Raw genomic sequence first — 18,906 nt, forward strand, 5'->3', positions numbered from 1 at the left:
CCACATGGTCGGCCTCCCTGGAGCTCAGCATCTTTAAGGTTCAACATTTAAAATGAAGTGAGTGCTGCTTGATTGCCCCAGCATCTTTGACCATGGTCCTGCTTTGGCTGCCACTACTGTAAAAAATTATTTTGACTTCACTCTTGTTCTTTCGATACGTTGCTTATCGGTGGGTGGCGTACAGCATAGGAATTGTAAGAAAAATCTGAAGACCCTTCTAGCCACTACTTTTGCCGTCTTGCCTGTGGCCAGAGGAAGAGGCTGGGGTGCCCCTATAAGGCTGCCCAACTTGAAGGCTGTTTACATTGGTGGTTCCCTCTGGGCTCCACCACATCAACTGGTGATGCTGTTGCTATGGGTGGTGGGAGAGCCCCCAGGGTCAGGCTGGAGGGCTGGGCTTGAGGTGGCAGTACTTGATTCTAGACTGCATAAAGGACTTGTGGTCCTTCCTTCCATGCTGGCTAAGGGAATGGAATTCCTGGCTTCAATGCTAGCTGGCTGAACTGTGGTCCTCTCTTGCACTCTGGCTGGACGACTGCCCTCCTCTCAGGCTCTGGCTGAATGACTGTCCTCCTCTCAGACTCTGGCCGGATGAACTGTCCTCCTCTCCTGGGTTTTGGCCAAATGAACTGTCCTCCTCTCATGCTCTGGCCGGATGAACTGTCCTCCTCTGGTGTTCTGGCTGAATGACTGTCCTCCTCTCAGACTCTGGCCGGATGAACTGTCCCCCTCTGGTGTTCTGGCTGAATGACTGTCCTTTTCTCATGCACTGGCCAGATGAACTGTCCTCCTCTCATGCTCTGGCCGGATGAACTGTCCTCCTCTCATGCTCTGGCCGGATGAACTGTCCTCCTCTCAGGCTCTGGCCGGATGAACTGTCCTCCTCTCATGCTCTGGCCGGATGAACTGTCCTCCTCTCAGGCTCTGGCCGGATGAACTGTCCTTCCTCTCAGGCTCTGGCTGAATAAACTTTTCTAATCTTTGGGCTCTGGCCTGGTGAACCATCTTCCCCTCATGCTCTGGCTGGGTGAACGGTGGAGCACTGTCCTCCATTCACGCTCTGGTTGAGTGAGCTGTCCCCCTTGTGGTCTGGCTGAATGAACTGTGGTAAATTGTCTTCCCCTCATGCACTGGCCGGGTTAACTGACCCCATCATGCTCTGGCTGATTGTACTGACACCCTCACACTCTGGCCAGGTGAACTGTGGAACACTGTCCTCCCCTCCCGCTCTGGCCCAGTGAACTGTTCCCCTTGAGCTCTGGCTGAGTGAACTGTCCCCCTCACATGCTGGCCCAGTGAACTGTCTTCTCCTTATGCTCTGGCCAGGTGAACTGTGGTGAACTGTTCGCCTCATGCTCTTGCCGAGTTAACTGTCTTCTCCTCATGCTCTGGGTGAGTGAGCTGCAGTGAACTGTCCTGCCCTCGCACTCTTGCTGAGTGAACTGTCTTCTCCTCATCATCTGGCCAGGTGAACTGTGGTGAACTGTCTTCCGCTCATGATCTGGTCAAGTGAACTGTCTTCTCCTCATGCTCTGGGTGAGTAAGCTGTGGTGAACTGTCCTACCTTCACGCTCTGGCTGGGTGAAGTGAACCCGTCATACTCTGGCCGATTGTACTAACACCCTTGTGCTCTGACTGGGTTAACTGTGGAACACTGTCCTACCCTCGTGCTCTAGCCCAGTGAACTGTTCCCCTTGTGCTATGGACAGGTGAACTGTGCAGCACGGACCTCCTCTCCCGCTCTGGCTGGGTGAACGGTTTTCTCCTCATGCTCTGGCCCAGTGAACTGTCTTCCACTTGTGCTCTGGCCAAGTGAACTGTGGTGAACTGTCCTCTCCTTGCACTGTGGCTGAGTGAACTGTTCTAGCACTCTGGCTGAGTTAACTGTCTTCGCCTTATGCTCTGGCCGAGTGAACTGTTCCCAGTGTTCTGGCCAAGTGAACTGTCTTCGCCTTATGCTCTGGCCGAGTGAACTGTGGTGAACTGTCCTCTCCTCGTGCTCTGGCCCAGTGAACTGTTCCCAAAACTCTGGCCAAGTGAACTGTCTTCGCCTTGTGCTCTGGCCGAGTGAACTGTTTCCAGTGCTCTGCCAAATGTACTGTCTTCGCCTCGTTCTCTGGATGAGTGAACTGTTCCCAGTGTTCTGGCCAAGTGGTCTGTATTCCGCTTGTGCTCTGGCCGAGTGAACTGTGGTGAACTGTTCTCTCCTCATGCTCTGGCTGAGTGAACTGCCTTCGCCTCATGCTCTGGCTGAGTGATCTGTTCTCAGTGTTCTGGCCAAGTGAACTGTCTTCTGCTTGTGCTCTGGCCGAGTGAGCTGTGGTGAACTGTCTTCTCCTCATGCTCTGGTTGTGTGAAATGTGGTGAACTTTCCCCCTCATGCGAACTGTCCTACCCTCGTTATCTGGCGAACTGTCCTACCCTCATTATCTGGTGGCGTGAACTGTCTTGTCCTCATGCTCTGGCCAAGTGAACTGTGGTGAACTGCCCTCTTCTCGCGCTCTGGCTGAGTGAACTTTTCCCAGCACTCTGGCCGAGTAAACTGTCTTCACCTCCTGTTCTGGCCGAGTGAACTGTTCCCAATGTTCTGGCTGAGTGAACTGTCTTCACCTCATGCTCTGGCCGAGTAAAAAATAGGAGCCTTGTTGTAAAGATGAAGGAAGATGATTCATCCTTCCAGTGGTACTTGCTAAGGATGCAATAAGATTAGAACTGTATTGAGGCTGCAAGGTATTTTTACACTTTGAATATCCAATACAAGATGACACAAAGGACTTGTCAGGTGACCCTGAGTAGGCCATTTAGGTGAATTTCTGTGTTACTTAAATGAACCATCTCTGTGGACAGAAGTGATGCTGCGGCTTGTTGATTTACATTTGTGAAAACACCAAAACCTCTGGATGGAAGACATCCTGCATGGGTACAAAGGGTGAGGTAATATTTGGGGGCAAATTTTACCCTTTACTGAGGCAGAGAGGGAGCAGGCAGGCTTGGGGACACTTAGGGGGAGCCTGGCACATTATGTTTCAAACTAATCTTCGAAGAAAGCTCCCTACTTTCAGTACATTGAGCGTTTTAACCACAATAAGTTATTATTCAAGTAATTACTTCAACATTTCCCTCCTAAAGTCTCACCTCTGTGTAAAGGCAATCTTTAGAGGGATTAGCCTGTGAGCTTTTCCCTCAACTGCACTTTGTTTGTTACTTTTACCTACATCAGTGACACTCAGCTCCTAAGCATGACCGTCTCTCCTGCTGAGCTGATTGGGGCCCAAACGGGGTCATCTCATCAATTCTAGACAGCTGTTCACAAGTTCCAGTCAGAGATTAGAATAAGCTCAGACAGGAGAAGGGAGAATTTCAGCAAAAGCTGCCAGTCTATAACTTAATTGTATCCATTCATAAAAAGTGGTATTAGTAGTTACTTAATAAATAATACCAATAGAATAGATCGTTTCTTAGCATAATGATCCCTTTCAGCAAGGTAAATGCATACTCACAGATAAGACATTGAATGTAAAACTGTCAAACCAAAAGCCAAGCTTTAAAAAAAAAAAAGAAACAGGCTATCATCATTTTCAATATGCTACATCAGTTATATGCTTGTGATGTGCCCAAATGAGCGTATAGCTTTTTTATGTTTTTCTTGACCTTATAATTTGCTTAGTTTGGGAGGGAGGAGGGCAATAAGTAATTTTACTACTTGTTCTCAGGAGTAAGAAGGAATTTTTTGCTTTTCTGTGCCTGGCTCTTCCTGAATGAGGACTGAGCTCTTTGACCCTTTCAATGGATCCAGACAAGTCCTAGGAACTGCTCCTTCAGACCTTGATGCTCTTTTCTGTTCATCATATCTCCTGGGATTTTCTTTACCTGCTTCACCTCCAAAACCTCTTCTTCCTCAGGAGGTAGCAAGACCCCTTCTTGCTGCTCAGAGGCCATGCAAGGTTGCGTGCTGTCTAGGTCCAGTCCTGCATATGTCCATGAGCACACACCAGCTCATTACTGGATGCTTTCTAGACCACAGCCAAGGTTCTGGTTAAAAGAATACCACACATGGAGCCACAGAAGAGGTTGCCCACATCCAGCCTTAGGACTTAGGATTTCTTCTTGTCTCCTCGTACATAGACTGTGTGAATGCCATGGGGCCATTCTACTCCTTGGCCACTGAGTGTCCTAGCTCATATTTCCTCTTTTTGTGCCAAAGGTTTCTCAGCTTTTGAACTAGTTTTCTTAAAGGAGGCCTATCACTCCAGGCTGCCTGGAAAGATGGAATGCAAAGTCCCTAGGGACTGATTTGTAAACTCCTATCCCTCTGATTTATCACCTTGACAATATAGTATTAAACATTATAATATGACAGAAAACAGTTGAACCACTAAATTTCTCTGGTCAAAGCATCCTAAACAGAGACTAGGGTGCTATAAAGAAAATGTTTGAGAATCAGAAGATGGCTGCTGACGGGAAGGCAAGCTGCAAGATAGTGTGTGAGTGAGAGAATTAAAGGAGAGTGTGTGGACGTATGGGGAGTGTCTTTTTGTGAGTGATGGACAGCTATAATCCAAGGGACTGTTGGGGACTGCCGGACCAGGCTCCCCTGACTGGGCAGCCTCCACTGCTGCTGAAATTTCTCCTGGAGTGACCGATTCTGCCGCAGAGACCGCACCATCTTGAAGGGGAGAGTGGCTGTGATTGGAAGCCTAGCCTTACCTTCTATTGGGAAGAATTGGAAACCTCCTGGGACCCTACAACCACAACACCCAGGGACAAGCTGCAAACCCACAAACACCAGGTCTCAAGCAGCGCGAATATGCAGACTCAGACAAGCTATGCAACTTCTCGTGGAAAGGTCAGACTTTGCCCATAGAAAGTCAACACAGGAGAGAGAGAGCTACATAACCAAACACCCAGAGAGGAGAGATCATGAGGAAACAAAGAAACAGTGCACATAGGAAAGAAAAGGAGGCATCACCATAAAAGGAAGTAAATCAAATGGAGGCAAGCAATATGTCAGAGAAAGGATTCAGAGAAATAGTCATAAGGTCACTGAAAAGGTTGGAAGACAAATTCAACAATATGTGTAAGAACCAAGAGGAAATGAAGAACCAAGAAGAAATGAAAAATGACATCATTGCAATAAATAACTCAATAGAAAGCATCAACAGTAGCCTAGACGAAGCGGAGGACCACATCAGTGATCTAGAAGACAAGGTAGGAAAAAATACCCAAGCAGAGCAGCATCTAGAAAAAAAACAAAACTTAAAAAACAAGGGGAGAGCCTAAAAGCTCAGCGTAAGCAGAAGGAAGGAAATAATAAAGATCAGAACAGAGATAAATGAAATAGAGACCAAAAAAGCAATACATAAGATCAACAAAACCAAGAGCTGGTTCTTTGAAAGGATAAACAAGATTGATGAACCTCTAGCCAGGCTCACCAAGAAGCAGAGAGAGAGGACCCAAATAAAATCAGAAATGAAAGAGGTGAAATAACATCCGATCCCACAGAAACACAAACAATTATGAAAAAATACTATGAACAACTCTATTCCAACAAAATGGACAACCTAGATGTAATTGACATATTCCTAGAAAAATACAAGCTCCTAAAACTCAACCAAGAAGAATCAAAAAACCTGAATAGGCCAGTAACTACCGAAGAAATTGAAACAGTGATCAAAAATCTTCCAGGAAACAAAAGCCCTGGTCCAGACGGCTTTACAGGGGAGTTCTACCAAGCATTCAGAGAAGAATTAAAACCTATCTTGTTCAGACTATTCCAAAAAATTCAAGAGGAAGGCACACTTCCAAGCTCTTTCTATGAAGCCAGCATTGCCCTAATCCCAAAACCAGATAAAGACACCACAAAAAAAGAGAACTACAGGCCAATATCCTTGATGAACATAGATGCTAAAATCCTCAACAAAATTCTAGCAAATCAGATTCAGCAATACATTAGAACAGTGGTTGGCAAACTGCGGCTCTGTTGACTAATGAGTTTGCCGACCACTGGGATAAGGGCTTAATCACAAGGAACAACAACAGCCTGTAATTATTGGAATTGGGAGTCTAGGTCAGTGGTCGGCAAACTCATTAGTCAACAGAGCGGCAAACAGCAGATACATCACATAAACAAACTGAGAGACAAAAATCACATAGTCATCAATTGATGCAGAAAAAGCATTTGACAAAATCCAACACCCTTTCTTGATAAAAACTCTCAGCAAAGTGAGAATAGAGGGATCATACCTCAACATAATAAAAGCCCTATATTACAAACCTATAGCCAACATCATACTCAATGGACAAAAACTAAACTCATTTCCTCTAAGAACAGGAACAAGACAAGGATGCCCACTTTCACCACTCCTGTTCAGCATAGTATTAGAAGTACTAGCCATAGCGATCAGACAAGAAGAAGAAATAAAAGGCATCCAAATTGGAAAAGAAGAACTAAAACTGTCCTTATTTGCAGATGAAATGTTACCATACATAGAAAACCCCAAAGACTCCATCAAGAAACTACTAGACCTAATAATCAATTTGGCAATGTAGCAGGATACAAAATTAACGCCCAGAAATCTATGGCCTTTTTATAACCAACAATGAACTCACAAAAAGAGAAATGAAAAAAAAAAATAATAACAATCCCATTTACCATTGCACCAAAAAAATTAAGATACTTAGGAATAAACTTAACCAAGGACGTAAAAGACCTGTACTCAGAAAACTACAGGACATTGAAAAAAGAGATAGAGGAAGACATAAACAAATGAAAGAACATACCATGTTCATGGATTGGTAGAATCAACATCATTAAAATGTCCATACTACATAAGCAATCTATAGATTCAATGCAATACCTATTAAAATTTCAATGGCATATTTCAAATATCTAGAACAGTGATGGGCAACCTTTTGAGCTTGGTGTGTCAAACTTCGCCAAAAAACTGAGCATAACTCGGGTAGTGTGTCACTTTGAGGAAAAAACATTATTTCGCAAATGTTTCATCCTCAGGAGCAGCAAATGTTTCATCCTTGGCATGCGGCCGCCTTAGCGGCAGCATGTCATCAGAAATGGCTACACGTGTCTGTGCTGACACGCGTGTCATAGGTTCGCCATCACTGATCTAGAACAAACTCTCCAAAAATTCATCTGGAACAAAAAAAGATCCCAAATAGCCACAGCTACCCTGAGAAAGAAGAACAAAGTTGGAGGGCTCACAATACCAGACATCAAACTGTATTACCAAGCCACGATTCTCAAAATTGCCTGGTACTGGCACAAGAACAGACATATAGACCAATGGAACAGAATAGAGAACCCAGAAATTGACCCACGCCATTATACTCGATTAATATTTGACAAAGGAGGCAAGAGCATACAATGTAGTCAAAACAGTCTCTTTAATAAATGGGGCTGGGAAATTTGGTCAGATACATGCAAAAAAATGAAACTAGACCACCAACTTACACCATACACAAAAACAAACTCAAAATGGCTAAAGGACTTGAATGTAAGATGGGAAACCATAAAAATCCTACAAGACTCCATAGGCAGCAAAATTGCAGACATATGTTGTTGCAATATCTTTACAGACACAGATCATAGGGCAAGAAAGACTCAGGAGAAAATAAACCAATGGCACTACATCAAAATAAAAAGCTTCTGCACAACAAAAGAAACCATCAACAAAACAACAAGAAAGCCCACTGCATGGGAGATCATATTTGCCAATGCTATTTCAGATAAGGGTTTAATCTCCAACATTTACAGGAAACTCATACAACTTAACAAAAGAAAGATAAACAATCCAATCAAAAAATGGGCAAAGGATCTAAATAGACACTTTTCAGAAGAGGACATTCAGAAAGCCAAGAGACATATGAAAATGTGCTCAAAGTCACTAATCATCCGAGAGACACAAATCAAAACAACAATGCGGTACCACCTCACACCTGGCAGAATGGCTATCATTAACAAATCAACAAATGACAAGTGCTGGAGAGGATGCAGAGAAAAAGGAACCCTTGTGCACTGCTGGTGAGAATGCAGATTGGTGCAGCCATTGTGGAAAACAGTATGGCGTTTCCTCAAAAATTTAAAAATGGAACTGCCATTTGACCCAGTAATACCACTTCTAGATATATATCCTAAGAAAACAGAAACACCAATCAGAAAGGATATATGCACCCCTATGTTCATAGCAGCACAATTTACAATAGCTAAGATTTGAAAACAGCCTAAATGCCCATCAGCAGATGAGTGGATTAGAAAACTATGGTACATCTACACAATGGAATACTACACTGCTATAAAAAAGAAGGAATTCTTTTAAAAAAAGAAGAATGAATGAATGAATTCTTACCATTTGCAGCAGCATGGATGGAACTGGAGAGCATCATGCTAAGTGAAATAAGCCAGGCAGTGAAAAAAATACCACATGATCTCTCTCATTTATGGATAATAAAGAACATTATAACCTGAAGAACAAGAAGATATGGAGACAGAGAAGCATTGAACAGACTGTCAAATTATAGCGGGAAGGCTGGGAGTGGGGGGCGGCGGAGAGAGGTAAGAGATCAACCGAATGACTTGTATGCATGCATATAAGCATAACCAATGGATGCAAGACACTGGGGGTTGGGGGTGAGGGCATGTGTCGGGAGGGTAGGGAAGGCCGGGGGAAGGTCAATGGGGAAAGAAAAGGAGACATATGTACTACTATTTGTAATACTTTAAACAAAATAAAATTTTTTAAAAAGAAAATGTTTGGCTATTCAAATTAAGTGGATTTTTTAAAAAGTTTAGTTTTTGTTAATCCTCACCCAAGGATATTTTTCCCACTAATTTTTAGAAAGAGTGGAAGTGGGGGAGAAAGAGACAGACAGGTAAACATCGATGTAAGAGAGAAACATCAATTGGCTGCCTCCTGCATGTGCCCCTGGGGCCAGAGATGACACCTGCAACCTAGATATGTGCCGTTGGCCAGGAATCACACCCAAGAACCTTTGGTGCGTGGGCCTAAGTTCTAACTACTTAGTAACACTGGCCAGTGCAAAATAAATGGCTTGTTTTTTAATTAGCACCATTATCATGTTTTCTTTTTTTAATTTCTTTATTGATTAAGGTATTACATATGTGTCCTCATCCTCCCATTACTCCCTTCCCAACCCTCCCCAATCATGCCCTCAACCCCCTGTTGTCTGTGTCCATTGGTTAGGCTTATATGCATGCATTCAAGTCCTTTGGTTGATATATCTCCCTTACCCCCACCCTCCCCTACCTTCCCTCTGAGGTTTGACAGTCTGATCCATGCTTCTCTGTCTCTGGATCTGTTTTTGTTCATCAGTTTATGTTGTTCACTATATTCCATAAATGAGTGAGATCATGTGATATTTATCTTTCTCTGACTGGCTTATTTCACTTAGCATAATGCCTCCTTTGTTGGATATTAATTGGGTATAGTGGTTTGGGTCGATTTCTGGGTTCTCTATTCTATTCCATTGATCTTTATGTCTGTTCTTGTGCCAGTACCAGGCTGTTTTGAGAACAGTGGCTTTGTAATACAGCTTGATATCTGCTATTGAGATCCCACCTACTTTGTTCTTCTCTCTCAGGATTGCTGCAGCTATACAGGATCTTCTTTTATTCCAGATGAATTTTTGAAAAGTTCGTTCTAGGTCTGTGAAATATGCCATTGGTATTTTAATGGGGATTGCATTGAATCTATAGTTTGCTTTGGGTAGTATGGACATTTTGATGTTGATTCTACCAATCCATGAACACGGTTTGTTCTTCCATCTGTTTATGTCTTCCTCTATCTCTTTTTTTCAGTGTCCTATAGTTTTTCGCATATAGGTCTTTTACCTCCTTAGTTAAGTTTATTCCTAGGTATCTTAATTTTTTTGATACGATGGTAAATGGGATTAAATTGCTTTTTTTATTACTGCAGGGCTTTCTCTAGTGTTTGACAGGACACATTTGTGTTCTGTTTGATTGTGTGGATGAAAAGGGGCCACATGCTAACTTGACTAGTTCAGGGGAAGCCTGCATGGTGGCCTTGCAAACTCAGAGACCTGAAGTAACCACAAAGGATGGTCTGAAATTGAAACTTTTTAAACCAAAAGCAGCTTATTGTGGGTAGTCATGTCCTAGGCCAGTATCTTCCCTGACAAAGGTTAATCTTTACCTTAACTGAGATAGTCTATTATCTTTCTGCATCTTTGATGACATATTGTTGAAATGTCAAAGTAATTTTTCTTTTTCCAGACCCCTCAAAGCACAGGCACCACTCTGTAAAGATCACAAATCCCCTCATTGTTATAGGTAATTGTTGACTGTTATCTATCCTGCATCCACCAAAGTAAAAGAAGTACGTGACTATCATTTTACTTTTTATCCAATCCCAGAAGTTTCCCCACTTTGCTTTCTCCCACCTTCCTAATCTATCACCAATGGATTTCATGTAACCCACTTGCATCTCCTCTTTTGATTATAATATATAATATAAGATGCAAAACTGCTGTTCTCTGGAGCATTAACACAATCCATTGAAATTCTGCTTCCCAGCATTTGTTGACAGTTTGGTTCAAACAAACCCACAAAAATTCTTCACAATGTTTCTTACATTGACAATTGGCAAAGAGCCTATGGTCTTGACTTGAAAGAAAACAACTCTGGGTACCATCACCACCACCTATTCAGCCAACATCAAATTTTATTGAGCAACCACTAAGTGCAAAGCATGTTACACTAACACATGCTAAGGAAATACATCTTTCTCTTCACACGTTAGAGGATGAACCCAAACAAATGGAAATATTCATTTTTCAGTCACTCGTATGAGCACAATTCAAATAGGCAGGTGTGGGATATATAGAGGGGGTTCATTACAAAGGTCTTCAAATGGGCACATCTTTGCATCAGCTACTAGTTCTGTAAATTGTTTGAGTCCCTTACATTTAAAAATAGCATCAATGCCCCACTGGCGTGGCTCAGTTTCATTCCAGGTCAGGGCACATGACTGGGTTGTGGGCTTGATCCCCAATATGGGGCATGCAGAAAGCAGCCAATCGCTGATTCTCTCTCATCATTGTTTCTCTCTCTCCCTCTCCCTTCCTCTTTAAAATCCATGAAAACATATTTTAAATAAATAAGGCATCAAAATCCTTCAGGTTCTGTAGAAAAGGAAATAGGATTCACCATTTGTTTAGAAGAGCACCTCAATTTGATACTGATCAGGCAACATCTATATTCATGTCTAACCTGCCAACCCATGTGCTATTCTCATAATGATATGCTTAGTACCTTGTTTTATGCTCACCAAAAGTTTTCAGGGAGGGGTGCAGTCTGGTATAAAAACAGAGTTTGAAACAGACTTGAGTTTGAATCCAATCTCACCACTTACTTATAGTCCTCTGTCTGCAGGTAAATTATTAACTCTTGCTTCCCTTTCTTTGTCTCTAAAATGGAAATAATAGCATTGAATTCATATAGTTGTGCATGGGAAATGAGATCAAGTGTAAAAAAATCTATAGAAAGTCTGAAAGGATTGAAAGGATTCAAGAAACATGAACAATTTTTTTTATTTCCCTCCCTTCAAATTAAAAAGTACGTGTAAGTAAATGAATGACACAAGGACTTTTAGCAATTGTAATCTCGTTCTCCTATGAACTGTGTATATTGCACTTAATATCACTTCAGTTTCATGGCCACTGTATTATCTCTTGTGTTGTTTAATGCTTTAATCACACTATACATTGGTTACTCATGTAACCATACTAGATAACTGTCTCCCAAGCTGAATGAAAGGTCCTTGAGCATCAGACTTGTTAGAATCTTTTGTACCTGCATTTCTAGAGTATATTTAAAGTGTTCAACATATATTTTTCATGACTAACTTGAATAACATGATAAATACTTGTGATCAAACCATGACATTGAGAAAAAGAAATAGAGAAAGATACAAACAATTGGAAGCATATACCCTGTTCATGGGTTGGAAGAGTTAATATGATTAAAATGTCCATACTACCCAAAGCAATATACAGATTCAACACAATCCCTATTAAAATACCAATGGCATGTCCTAGCTGGTTTGGCTCAGTGGACAGAGCGTCGGCCTGCAGACTGAGGGGTCCCAGGTTCGATTCCAGTCAAGGGCACATGCCCGGGTTGCAGGCTCGATCCCTAGTAGGGGGGCATGCAGGAGACAGCCAATCAATGATTCTCTCTCATCATTGATGGTTCTCTCTCCCTCTCCCTTCCTCTCTAAAATCAATAAAAATATGTTAAAAAAAATACCAATGGCATATTTCACAGGTCTAGAACAAATATTCCAAAAATTTATATGGAACCAAAAAAGACTCTAAATATCCACAAGTAATCTTGAGAAAGAAAAACAAAATTGGAGGGATAAAAATACCAGATATCAACCTAGACTACAAAACCATTGTAATCAAAACAGCCCTGTATTAGCACAAGAACAGGCATTTAGATCAAATGAACAGAATAGAGACCCTAGAAATAGACCCACACCATTATGGTCAATTAATATTTGACAAAGGAGGAAAGAACATACAATGAGTCAAGACAGTCTCTTCAAAAAATAGTGTTGGGGAATTGGGCAGGTATTTACAAAAAAAAAAAAATGAAATTAGACCACCAACTTATAGCATACACAAGAATAATCTCAGGCCCCACCAGTTTGGCTCAGTGGAGAGAGCGTCGGCCTGCAGACTGAAGGGTCCCAGGTTCCATTCCAGTCAAGGGCATGTACCTTGGTTGTGGGCACAGCCCCAGTAGGGGGTGTGCAGGAGGCAGCTGATCGATGTTTCTCTCTCATCAATGTTTCTAACTCTCTATATCTCTCCCTTCCTCTCTGTAAAAAAATCAATAAAATATATTATTTAAAAAAGAATAATCTCAGAATGGATAAGAGACTTATATGCTAGTCACAAAACCATAAAAATCCTAGAAGACATCTGCAGCAAATCCTCAGACATCTCATGTAGCAAAGTGTTTACCAATACACCTTCTAGAGCAAGAGAAACAAATGAAAAATAAATAAATAAATGGGACTCCATCAAACTAAAAAGTTTCTGAACAGCCCTAGCTGGTTTGGCTCAGAGGATAGAGCGTTAGCCTGTCAACTGAAGGGTCCTGGGTTCAATTCCAAGGTCAAGAGCACATACGTGCCCAGGTTGCGGGCTCGTTCCCCAGTAGAGAGAATGCAAGAGGAAGCTGATCAATGATTCTCTCTCATCATTGATGTTTCTATCGCTCTTTCCCTCTCCCTTTCTCTCTGAAATCGATAAAATATATTTTAAAAAATAAATTAAATAAAAAGCTTCTGAACAGCAAAAGAAACCATCCTCGAAATGAAAAGGGAACCCACTGTATGGGAGAAAATATTTGCCAAGGATACATCTGATAAAAGGTTAAGTTGAAAAATATATTAAAAACTCATACAATTCAACAAAAGGAAGACAAACATTCTAATTTAAAAATCCAGGATAGAGCATCAGCCTGCATACCAAAGGGTCCCTGGTTCAATTCAAGGGCATGTACCTTGGTTACAGGCTCCTCCCAGGCCTAGGCCCTAGTTGAGGCTTGTGCAGGAGGCAACTAATCGATGCATCTCTCTCAAGTGGATATTTCTGTTTTCCCCTCTCTCTTCCACTCTCTTCTAAAAATCAATGGAAAAATATCCTCAGGTGAGGATTAAAAGATAAAAATGGGCAAAGAACCTGAATAGACACTTCTCCAAAGTGAACATACAAATGGCCAAGAGACATATGATAAAATGCTCAAAGTCACTAATCAGAGAGATGTAAATTAAAATGACAATGAGTTATCACCTCATAACTGTCAGAAAGGCTACCATCAGTAAATCAACAAACAAGTGCTGGTGAGCATGTGGAGGAAAGGGAACCCTAGTACACTGCTGGTGGGAATGCAGACTGCTGAGCCACTATGGAAAACAGTATGGAGTTTCCTCAAAAAATTAAAAATGGAACTGCTGTTTGATATATTCCACTTCTAGGAATATATCCTAAGAATCCCAAAACACCAATTAGAAAGAATACATGCACCCTTATGTTCATAGCAGTGTTATTTACAATAGCTAAGATCTGGAAATAGCCCAAGTGCCCATCGGTAGATGAGTGGATAAAAAAGCTGTGGTACAGTTACACCATGGAATACTATGCAGCTGTAAAAAAGAAAGATCTCTTACCCTTTGCCACAGCATGTAGGGACCTGGAGAGTATTATGCTAAGTGAAATAAGCCAGTCAGAGAAAGACAAATATCACATGATCTCACTTACATGTGGAATTTAATGAACAAAATAAACTGATGAACAAAATATGTCCAGAGGCATGAATGCATGGCACAGACTGACAGATCTCGGAGGGAAGAGGAGGGTGGGAAGAGATTAACCAAAGAACTTACATGCATATATGCATAACCCATGGACACAGACAATAGTGGGGTAAAGGCCTAGGTAGGGCAGGTGCTGGGAGGAGGGGAGTAAAGGAGAGCAGAAATGGGGGACATCTGTAATACTGTCAACAATAAAAAGTATACACATGTTTTAAAGGAGTCCAAAATACAAAGTTCTTTATTGTAGCCCTAAGTAGGGAGGCTCGAAATTCATCAGACCTGATGGTGACATTTCCTTCTACTTGAATAGACCGGGGCAGGCTCAGAGTATGTATATGTGAGTGTGTGTGCTTCCAGCAAGTTACCCAGATAGAATTTGGTATTCATGAGTTTTATATTTGTCTGTTTAAGGATGCTCACCCATAAATGGATCTTTAATTACACTGGTCTAAATATAACCGCTTTCACACAAATCCCACCTTCCATCAAATACATGCATTTGCTCCCACTAACATTAGCTTAGCTCCTTCGAAGCTTTCAGAGAAAGGCCTAGGGTGAGTCAGCGAAGGAACTTCTTGTGTTCAAAGAAGACCCTTCCCAACAAGGAATCACTCCCTTTCCTATGAGTCATCCCCTTTCTAAGAAAAGGGAGTGTTAAAAGCTAGCAGCTGCCTAATTGCAACACAGCCTGCCCATCTGCTATTTGTGAATATCAGTGGCTGAACGCTTTGCCTTAATGGAAAGTTGTTACTAAGATCCCACAGGCTCCACTCTGCCACCCTGAACAGGAGGGAAGGTGTTAACACCCAGGTTTGAGATGGGGGTCTCTGGGCAAAGGCAGGACCTGCCAGGAAAGTCTCTAGGCCTCTGGTCTCCCAATAGCCTGCTTGAGGCACTGAGGCACTGATGTTTGTTTCCCTCGGGATTGGCATCCACCAGCTACTCTGATTCCCTGTTTGAATGTAGAGTTGATTCTTGGCTGGTGGAGAGGCAGTCAAGGCTATGAAGCAGAGGAATCAGGATGGGAGCTCTGTTGTAGGCTGTGTTGCGTATGCTCATTAGATTTGCTGTCACTGAGTCTCTTCCTGAAGACTACCAATGGCGCTCCTTCCTCCCGCCACTCCCTGAGCACACACCAGAGAGCCCACAGCCACACCCAGCTCCCAACCACACATTTCTAAATTGTTAACCCAGGCCTTGAACCCTTTCTATGTGACTCCTGCTTCGTTTTCTCCCTTTTCCTCTTCGGATGAGCTCAGATTACCAAGGGAATGAGGTGAGGTAAGATTCCAATTTATTTCCTTGAGCTTCAAACCTGAGACTTGTTCATCCCTGGAATTGAGAGCTATAATAGCTTGCGTGCTGTTACAACCATCCCACACTGCAGCAGAGGCAATTTGCGTTGCAAAAGTAATAGAGAATAAATTGCAGAGGAAATATTTTATGCAAATTAACCAAGCTTAACATTTTGATAAAGAGGTGTGCGTTTTTTTAAATGAACCAAGGAATCCAATACTCCAATGCAAGTTTAACACACACACCAAAAAAAAATTCAAGTCTGAAATTTTTAAGTATGTGACTGAAAGAGACATTAACCACCCATAAGATGGAACACAGATGCTGAAGTACATAAAACTATTAGTTCAAAACAATACTTATGTGAGCTTATGGATTAAGGTGTTTCAATAATTTAAATAATTCCCTTCTTTTGAGTGGACTCGTCACTAAGCCAGAACATATTTGCTGTGGGATCAAGGCTACATTTCCAAGTGAGCTTGAAACCTGCTATCAAACATAGGAGGGAGGAGAACAACGAGTCTGGACTAGGCACTTCACATATATCGTCTCTTTTAAACAGGCATGCTCAGATTTCCTGAGAGAAAATGACAAAGAGGGCCAAGAAGGCCACAAGCTGATTATTCTGGGTAAAGACACTTCCATTAGGAAAGAAAATGGCTGAGAAGAGTATGGTTAATGTCTTTTTCACACAATCCCAAGTCACTTGAGTAAAATATTCTTTAAAAATTGAAACAGGTGGGCTGGGAATAAATTTTTTTAAAGCCTACTAATATTCCCATTTATCCCAGGTTCAGGCTTCCCAGAAACCCTGAGCTCACAATCTAAAAATTCCCAGTTAAAGAGAGTTTAGAGGAAGAGGCAGGTTTCAGCACATGCAAAAGGTCTGAGCCTCTGCTCCACTTATTAAGATGTGGTTCCCAGTGGGACTCCCAAACCTGAGGGCCTTAAAATGATCACAGGGGAAACGAGCACCCACATGCTCGCCAAACCTTGTCTTAACGCACAGTAACCTCTATTTTGTAAAAACTGCTGTTTGAATTTTCCACTAAGCATAGATGGTCTTTTGTTCTGTGAATTAACCCTGCTATTCTTGGCTTCTGTAAACACACTTGCTTGAATAATAGGGAAAATAAGCTCAACTATCTGACCTTACAAGCCACTCGGCTGCCGTCCCTAGCTACTCCCATGCCAAGTGCCCTCCAGTTATCTGGAATGTACTGTGCTCAAAGCTACTGAGTTATGCTGTACTCAAGGTTACAAGCTACCTGCAAAATATCTGCATAGGGCTCTTTGTAAAGCCTGCAAAAGGTCCAGAAAACCCATATTTGGGGGACAAAGAGACCAATGGGTTATAAAGGGAAAACTTCCTCCATGTTACTTTGCTCAGACTTTGAGAGACAACTCCTCTGAGACCAATAGCATAATTAAGGCTCCAAAATTCAGCTTACTGATTGATTGATTAAGGCGTCCTCTGTTTAGCTCGCTGATTTACAATATAACATTTTGGAGGCGCCAGAGAGATAAGTGCTTACTGGCACTTGGTCTTGGATGCTGTGGGTGGACGGCCTTCCCCGACCTGGCTGCCAGGCCCTGAGAATCTCTAGGGGAGGCGCCACCTGAAGAAGTTCCAGGGCCCCAGAGATGCTTCTTGACAGCCAGATGGGAGACACCTGACATGCCCCTGCATCCTTTCAGAGTCACTAGTCACTAGAAACACCTCCGGAGGTAAGTGAATTCAATTATATAAATTCAAGTTCACTTTCTTGCTTGCTTGCTTGTGTGACTGGTCATTTTATTATGAGAAGAAGGACTGGACGCAGTGTACCTTCTCCGGTAGATTCTCACTGAGACATTGGTTGAGAATCTTGTTCTTGGGCTATGGGTTCAGGGAGGCCCCCATGTCTGTTCTTGTTAGGCCCACACATCTGTTTCTGTTAGGGGAGTTAGGCAGGAATCTGGTTAACTGCTTAACTTCCGAGTGAATGTCTGCTGAAAGAGTGTAAATGTAGAGGGAGAGGGCTTGCACTCTCCTATCCATTGTGTGGTACAGGCGGGCATCTGAGAGGATCTATGAAAGTATATCACCCACCCCTAACCTCATTTGTCTTGAGATAATTATCTGTTTACTGGCTAGTGCAGTGGTTGGCAAACTCATTAGTCAACAGAGCCAAATATCAACAGTACAATGATTGAAATTTCTGTTGAGAGCCGAAAACCGACTTCTGCACATGGGCCACGAAGTTTTAGTCGCACTGTACGTGCGTGCCCGCACGTGGTATTTTGTGGAAGAGCCACACTCAAGGGGCCAAAGAGCCGCATGTGGCTCGTGAGCCGCAGTTTGCCTACCACTGGACTAGTGTATAAATGTGAGTGTGAGAATATTAAAGCGAAAGCTACCTTGTATTGTCCTGTGTCTCTGTTAACTGAGAGGAAATGTGCCGTCAGCCTGCAAACATGAGAGTATTTATTAATGTTTTATCTTCTTGTTGTTTAAATTTGTTTAAAAATAGGGCAAGTACCACTTTAGGGGAAGCCCAGTTATATATAGTAGGGCTAAACTGTAAAAGAAATTGCAGGATGTCATTCCAGCAGCTGCCAAGAATCCTTATTCTTGGGAATCATTCTCACCCTTTCTTTTGGAGTATCAGTTTGCCAGAAACTCTTAGCTATGGCGATTTCAGTCTGTAAAGTAGGGACTTTAATTTGCTCTTCCCTGATTTATGATTTTCTATACTGAATTAAAATTTTAAGATTCTAAGGTTAATTTAAAGGTATAAAATTTATAAAGATTGCAACCCGGAGAAGTTTAAAACAAAGGCCAGCTAATTCCAAGGCTACTTATAAGGAAAAGCGAGAGAAAGAAACAAGTTCTAAAGTTAACTATTTTCAAGAGTCATAAAAATCTCAGGGAGGTTTAAACAAATAACTGCTAACTAGTTTATAGCTTGCTTGTAAATAACAGGTCCTTATCTCCCCCAGCCAAGGACAGAGTAAATGGTTAATACAGAAAGAAAGGGGAAGAGGGGGAAAGTTTTTTGTTTTTTTAAAAGGTAATTTTACTCTAGGGTGGAGAGGCAGAGGTTTCTGTCTCCGAGCCTGGTAGGGCAGTGTTACTGGGTACTTCTTAGGCTGCGTTGAAATGTTCAGCAGAGAAACTTAGGGATATAGTATTTTATTGGCCAGATTAAAAGGGTTAATTCTGTAGTCAGGAAAGAAAAGGCCAGTA

General features: G+C 42.1%; 1 non-coding gene across 1 annotated transcript; it reads right to left on the bottom strand.

The window, feature by feature from the left end:
• Positions 1-1,263: 1,263 nt before the first annotated feature.
• On the bottom strand, positions 1,264-1,350 carry MIR9364 (microRNA mir-9364). Its single transcript, NR_129266.2, has one exon. It is a non-coding gene; the product is annotated as a microRNA mir-9364 (primary transcript).
• Positions 1,351-18,906: the final 17,556 nt, after the last annotated feature.

This window comes from Eptesicus fuscus, chromosome 6 (assembly GCF_027574615.1).
Source record: "Eptesicus fuscus isolate TK198812 chromosome 6, DD_ASM_mEF_20220401, whole genome shotgun sequence".
NCBI lineage: Eukaryota > Metazoa > Chordata > Mammalia > Chiroptera > Vespertilionidae > Eptesicus > Eptesicus fuscus.